This window comes from Trichosurus vulpecula, chromosome 8 (assembly GCF_011100635.1).
Source record: "Trichosurus vulpecula isolate mTriVul1 chromosome 8, mTriVul1.pri, whole genome shotgun sequence".
Lineage (NCBI taxonomy): Eukaryota > Metazoa > Chordata > Mammalia > Diprotodontia > Phalangeridae > Trichosurus > Trichosurus vulpecula.
Genome location: NC_050580.1, coordinates 123,939,714 through 123,947,388, shown reverse-complemented (window position 1 = coordinate 123,947,388; position 7,675 = coordinate 123,939,714). Strand labels below are relative to the sequence as shown.

Sequence of the window (7,675 nt, the reverse complement as noted above, 5' to 3'; positions counted from 1 at the left end):
CCCGCCCGGCCCCGCCCGCGCCGCCGCCGCCGCCTCGGGCCCGGCAGCCCCGCGGAGTTCGAGCTCCCGCCGCTTCCTCGGGCCGAGGCGACGGAGGAGGGGGGAAATGAGGGAGAGCGCAATGGCCGGGCCGGCAGCGGTTAGGAAGGGACGAGGCAGCAAAGGAAGGGAAGAAAAGCAAAGGCAAGAAGACAAGCCCACCCGCGCCCGGCCGGACCCTCCCCGCACAGCGCGCAGCCTCAGGAACCTGTTTACGTCCCGCCCCCTTCCTCCTCTAGACCCGGAGATTGGTCTAGAACGAAGCACCAGGCGGTGACGCGTCTTTCTAAATCAGCTCGAAAGGCCTGGCTTACGTGAGGCCGCGTGGCCTAATGGATAAGGCGTCTGACTTCGGATCAGAAGATTGCAGGTTCGAGTCCTGCCGCGGTCGTTCAGAGCCTTCGGAGAGGGCTTTTTTTCACCCCTGTGAATCTTTATCAAATAATATAAACGAGAAAATTTTGGATACCTGCAACGGGACCGACCTCCAATTTTATAAAATAGGGCAATATCACCAATTGCTATGCACTAATTGCTTTTAATTACAGAAATTAGTGACAATTTTTAACATCTTAAAGGCTACGGTCACAACCTCATGGAACCACTTCTACCGGTGGAAAGAAGCGCTGGCTTTGGAAGCCAGAAAAACAATACGATCACTTGCTCACCACGTCCTTCCCGCCCCAGAAAGCGCTTTTAGCAGACCGGGCCCTGCAGAGTTATTCCAGTAACAAGCAGGGACAGGCCAGTCGCCTGGCTTAGGACGGCCCCATCGCGGCCAGGTTAAAATACCAGCCTTCAAAGCCCTTTCACCAGCCGGCTTCAGTCCACCTTCCCAGGCTGGCTCCATTGCACTCGCCCCAGACCAATTGGCCTATTTGCAGTTCCCAGTCCACGCTTGGGATGCCCTCCCTTCTCACCTCCAGAGAACTCCCACCTCCCTGCAAAGCTCAGCCCAAATGCCTTCTGTTTCTGGAGGCCTCTTCGTGGTTAATGTTCCAGCCACATCGCTTTCGACTTATTTCTACGTAACTTGCATTGACTTATCTATGCATATGCACTCTGCCCTTCCCAGTAGAATATAAGCTCTCTGAAGGCAGGGACTGTCCCACTGTTGTTCCTGCATCCCTGGTGCCTAACGCGGTGACCGGCACCTAACAGTTGCTTAATAAACGGTCGCCTCTTTATTGACTGGAAAGGGTTTCAGAGGCCATCTAGTACAACCCGTACCTGACCAAGTAGGTCCTCTACATTTATCCATGACGGCTGAGTGATCTTTCATTCATTGCTTAGAGACAGGAATATAATACAGTAGAAAAAACTGCTTCTAAAGTCCTGTGTTGTGAGTTCAAATTCCATGTCCTGTCCATGATGCCCCGGAGACCTTAAGTCACTTAATATCTTTGGGTCTGACTTACAAATGAGAGAGTAGGATTTAGGTGGCTTCTGAAATCCCTTTCAGCTCTGCAATACTATGTAAAGTTAATGAGGGGGAACCCAGGAGGCTTCCTTTCCAACTTTTGTATATGCCTGATTGTTTAGAAGTTTTTCCTTATATCAAGTATAAATTTGCTGCTTGGTAACTTCTCCCTACTCACTGCCCTTCGTTCTGCCCAGGGGCCAAGCAGAGCTTGCCTAATCCTGCCTCCCTGGAAGTTCAGCTGAAACACCCTTTCTGGGAGGCCTTCCTGATCCTTTTGGTTTTTTGTCGTTTGTTTTTCCCTTTTATTAGTTTTCTTTCTATTTACTTATCTGTGTATATGTTTTCTCCCTCCAAAAGAATGTAAGCTCCTGCCTACCTCTATGGTTCCATTCATTTACAATGCCTATGACTGGCTAGACTCTCTTTCCTAGCCACCATTCTCTCTATATGCTGTGGGTGTTTAATACATAAATGTTTGTAGATTGATTGATCATAGTCCACCACTAACTCCCTCAACCTATCTTCATGATGCACGAACTTCAGGCCCTCACTGCCCAAAGAACATATTCTTTAGCAGAGGAAACAAGCAAAATTTAAAATGGGCAGTTATGCCTTCTCTTTGGCTCTCCACCTTATCAGCATCCTTTCTAGGATGTGATGCCCAGAATGAACACATTCCTCACCGTGCCCCTCCCCCCCCCAGGATACTCTGAGAGACTTTATCAAGTGCTTCATTAAAATCTGGATAAACTATATCTATAGTATCCCTTTAATCTACCAGTTTAGGAACTCTTTCCAAAGAAGGAAATAGGTTAATCTGGAATGATTGTTTTTTGATATGGTCATCCTGGCTCTTGGCCATCACTGCCTCCTTTTCTAGATGGTTATTAACCATCCCTTTAATAATTGATTCTAGAATTTAGCCCAGAGTCAAAGTCAAGTTCACTGGCTGATACTTGGCAGACTTCATTCTCTTCCCTTTTTGGAAGATTGAACCCTTTTCCTTTTTTCCAGTTCAACAGTCCCAATTTCTTCACTCATTCAAGTATCACTATCGGTGGCTCAGCAACCACAAATATATGTTTCTTCAGTACCCAAGGCCAGATAACTTGAAATGCTCAGTCAGCCGGATGCTCCATTACTCTCATCAGGGCCAACTCCCTATTAGCCATTTTTATTCTGTCCTTTCCAGTCCTAAGAACATGTTCCTTAGAAGAAACAAAAACAAAGAAAAAATTGGCTAGTTATGTCGTCTCTTTGATGTCAACTATTAACTCATCTGCCCCAAGCAGTGTTTCTAGCTTCCCCCCCTCCCCCATTTCTTTCTTTCTTCTTGGTTCTATCCTTTCTTTGTCTTCTCTTTCTTTGAGGCAGCTGGGAAGCTCCATGGATAGAGTGCTGAACCTGGAGTTGGGAAGGCCTAAGCTCAAATCTGGCATCAGACACTTACTAGTTTGTGTGACTCTGGACAAATCACTTAAGTGTTCTCTGCCTCAGTTTCCTCAGCTGTAAAGTAAGGATCATAAGAGCACCTACCTCACAGGGTTGTTATGAAGATACAATGAGATAATATTTGTAAAGCTTGTAGCACAATACACTATAGGCACTTAATAAACTCTCATTCCTTTCCCCTGATATAACTAAAACAAACCCTACTTTTTGTTATTCCTAACTTTCCTCATCAGCTTCAGCTCATTCTTTGCATTAATATTCTTGAAATTACAGACCCATGCCATTCTTTTGTATCCACCTCCTATTATCTTACCTGTATTTCCTCTTCTGCAGGTTTTTAAAAAACTTTTACTATGTTAGTCCACACTGGACCCTTTAAATGGCACTCTTGTTTCCTTCTCAGATTTTGGTTTTTTGAGAGCTTCTAATCTTTTCTGGCCTAGCTTCTCAGTCGATCCTACTTACAGGGATGGGAACTGGATCTGAGATTGTATTAGCATAGAGAAACTCTCAGGTAAAGAAACACCTTTTCCCCATGCAGATTGGCCCTTCCTTTGCAATTTGTAGTCTTACAGAGTTGCCTAGAGAACTGATAGGTTGAGAGACTTGCCCAGGGTCATACAGCCAGTAGGTTTCAGTTGAATCCAGCTCTTCCTGGCTTTGAGCACAGCCCTCTCTCCACTATGCCAGGCTGCCTCTCAGAGCCCGCCTAACACTGTAAAATAAAGACGTCAAGCTAGTCCCCTTTCTGATTCCTTGATTTCCTCTCAGGAGTATATCTTCTTAAAATACTATGTACGCAGCTCTGCTATTCCTTTTTGTTATATTTTTCATTTTGCATAGCATAGTAGCCATATTCCACACATGAGTTCCATCCCACCAAGTCTTTGTGCTTCTGATGAGACTGAATTTGCCCACATGCATTTAGAGTTCTAAATCCACCTTGCTTATTACCTGTAGTTTGTGCATTTATAATAAACATCAGAGGCCATTAACTTTACTCCTGGCTCTCTTCTTGAGTGTTATCTCTGAATTACTGGCCCTCCCTTACTAATATTCTCCACATGTTGTACTCACTTTTCTCAATGGTATCTGGCTTGGCAGCAACATGTATATACTGGCTCAGTAGATAAGAGTCCCCAGATTCTTACTAGCTGTATGACCCTGGGCAAGTCACTTAACCTGTCTGCCTCAGTTTCCTCATTTGTAAAACAGGGATAACAATAGTACCTACCTCACAGGGTTGTTATGAGATCAATCATTCAACAAATATTTATTAAGCTTCTATTATGTTCTAGGCACTTTGCTAAGTTCTAGGGATACAAAGGCAAAAATTAAACAGTCCCTGCCCTCAAGGAGTTTACATTTTATTGGGGAAGGTGAGGTATATGTGTATGTGTGTAAGTATGTAAGTGTGTATGTATGTATATATGTATGTAGTATATACATATATCTTATGCCATATATAATGCCATATGCATATATATACTAAATACAAAATAAGTACAGGGTAATTTTAGGGGGGAAGCACTGGCAGCTGGGGAGATAAGTAACATCTTCATGTAGAAGGTGTTACAAGTACCACCTTCTACTTCATGTAGAAGGGAACTGAGATTTGAAGGAAACTAGGAATTTTGAGAGGCAGAGAGAGGGAGTGAGTGCATTCCAGACGTGGGCAATAGCTATTGCAGGACATGTAATGTCATATGTGAATATTAGCAAGAAGACCAGTTTGATTGGACCACAGAGTGAATAAAGGGCTAAGAATGTAAAATAAGGCTGGAAGGGTGTAACAGTAAGGCAATAAACACAACATCAATGATAATCATGAATATAGCTATGTAGTTCTGTATCTCAAGGTATGAAAGACTCTCCATAAAAAAGGTAAAAGAAGTGTAACATTTATTCAGACACCAGAAAATCATATCACATAACCAAATGTTCAGCTCCCACAGCCAGTCAGCCCACTTTATCATAACAGCAAGGAACTTAAAATACCGTATAACAGCCTGGAGCCTCGCCATCCCAAAATCTCTCCGACCCCCTGCTGGGGTCTTCCCAAAGACAAACTCACAGTATGGCTAAGTCAGCCTGTTCAGTTCTAACAATCGCCAAGGCGGCCATTAGCAGCCATACCTGCTCTCTCTGTCTCTCTCAGCATTTCCTGTGACATAACTTCCTTTTCCTGTCAGGAAGCTCCTGCCACCATATATGTCTTAGGCTTCCTGTGATGTAAGCAGGTCACGTGACCTATTAATGGGTGGGAAAGATCTTCAAATCCAAATTGCTACTACAAAGGGTAGATTGGAGCCAGGTTGGAAAGGGCTTCAAATGTCAAACAGAGGAATTTGTATTTGATTCCAGAGGTAATAGAGAGACATTGGAGTTTATTGATAAGATAGTACCAACAGAAAATAGTCTCTTTCTACTCAGTACACCTATAATTTATTCCTTAAACATTTGCCTGCATATACACATGTGTGTATACATGCGTGTGTATGTATGCATGCATGTATATATTAATTGTATATACGTATATTAATATATGTGTGTTCACACCTGCATGTATATACAAACATTTGCCTACCTATACATACATATATGCATATATGTATATACATATATACATGTTAGAATCATATGGCTGGAGGCAGGTATATACCGGTAAATATTTAGGAGTGACTCTCTTGAAAAAAATGTACATTCAACACACTTCTAAGTTTAATTTACGTTATTAATGTCTCCATTTCTTAAATCTGGATAATCAAGAGAATGATAAATCAGGCTCTGATTTATGGTACTTTCTCATTTCCAAGTTTTAAATGCTCACACTGAAAATTTAACAATCTGTTCTTCTGAGTCTGCATGAGCCAGCTCCAGTCCGTCACTAGAAGGGACTCTAGAAATCATCTAGTCCTACATGATCATTTCACAAATGAGAAAACTGAGGTATAAAGACATAAAGAGATTATAACATAGCTAGTTAATGATGGAGTTCTAAGTCTTCATAGTATTATGTTAACGTGCCTCATTTGTGCTACTAGATTATAAGCTAATTAAGGATAGAATCTTCTCTTCTTTTATTTTTTTATCCTCAGCTGGTAGCATAGTCCCTTGCACATTTGTAGGCAGGGGTATGTTGGTAAATGTTTAATGACCAACTCTCTGGGGGGAAATGTATTCATAGCACATTTTAAAGTTCAATCTGCATTGTTAACTTTTTCTCTATCACTTTAAGTCTAGACAATCAACAAAACAATACATCAAGCCCTGATTTGTAGCATTTGCCAATTTCCTGGATGTAAATACCCACGCTGGAAATTTAATAATCTTCTACTGAGAGCCCTCATGAGCTATCCAGATCCAGCACACCTCTTTGTAGTCATTCAAAGAATGTTTGTTGACTGAATAAATGAATGATAGGGAAACTTTAAAGACAAATGAGCCAAAGGAATGAGTCTCTAATAATGGAATTTCATATATAATGACAACCCACATTTGTATATCGTTTCCCCATAATATTTTCATGAATTAGATTATGCGAATATTATTACCCTGGGTTTGAAGATAAGGAAACAGAGATTCAAAGAGGCTACATAATAGCCATGGTCACACAGCTATCATGGAATCTAAGATTTGAGCCTAGGTCTCTTGATTCCAAGTCAAACCCTCTTGCTAGTACACCCCCTGCCTCTTTCAACTCATTCACCCTTTGGACCATGAGACGTTGAGGGAAAGGGGATTGTAAGGGTAAAGGAAGAAAGAGAAAACTTCTGGAAGTCATTTGAATCAGAACACTCTGGTTTTTAAAAAATTAGTCCATCTTGCCTATGCTGAGGCAGGCTGTGTTTCCCATTTCCTCTCACCCCATAATGCCAAAAGCCCTCATCCCTGACTTTCTGGCCTGCCTGTACTACCCCTATCTATAAAACATTTGAACCAACTGCAGAAAAATTAGATGTCTATCCTATAAGGGTAACACTGAATAATGTACTTGCTAGATATGAATTACCTGTATGGGGCATGCAGAACCAGAACTAGGCAAAGGCAAGGCAGGCTGCAACTTAGTACAATCAATACACTGTGGAGATGCTCCTTGATACTATTTTTTCTCCTCTAAATGCACACACTTTAAAAAGTTGTTTGTTTATTTTTAGCATTCATTTTTTAAAATTTTGAGTTCCAAATTTTCTCCCTCCCTCCTTCCCTTCTCCCACTCACTGAGAAGGCAAACAATATATCAATTGTACATGTGAAGTCATGCAAATCATATTTCCATATTAGCCATGTTGCCAAACAATTGCACACACTTTTAATACCAGAAAACTTCACTCTTGATAGCACAAAGGTGCTATAATTATTTTTGCTAAAATATTTGTTAGCAAAGACTCAAAATTCAAAGTCTCCAGTATACTTGTAACAGGTGTTGGGAGGGAATGGCACCAGGAAAATTGAAAAGGGAGACAACTTTCAAATATTAGTGGGGTTACACAAATATCTTGTCCCTGCACTGAAAACATGAATCTTCTTTCTCTGAAAGTATAGAATGAAAGTGGCACAAGGTGGGAATGGTTGGTACTTGGGGCAGAAATGGGAAGAATTTTTATTCATACTGAGCTTCTCTCACCCAACAGAGGGTAGGTATTACCTTGGGGAGAATAGTAAGGGGTAAAGTCAGAGCATCAGAGTATTTCCATAGCAACTGACTTTGGAAAGAAAGGAAATGTTGAGTTTTGGGGGTTTTTTTGTTTTTTTTTTAAC

At 41.7% G+C, this 7,675-nt stretch overlaps 1 non-coding gene across 1 annotated transcript; it reads left to right on the top strand.

Annotated features, from left to right (window-relative positions):
• Positions 1 to 357: 357 nt before the first annotated feature.
• On the top strand, positions 358 to 430 carry TRNAR-UCG. Its single transcript has one exon. It is a non-coding gene; the product is annotated as a tRNA-Arg (tRNA).
• The last annotated feature ends 7,245 nt before the right edge of the window (positions 431 to 7,675 follow it).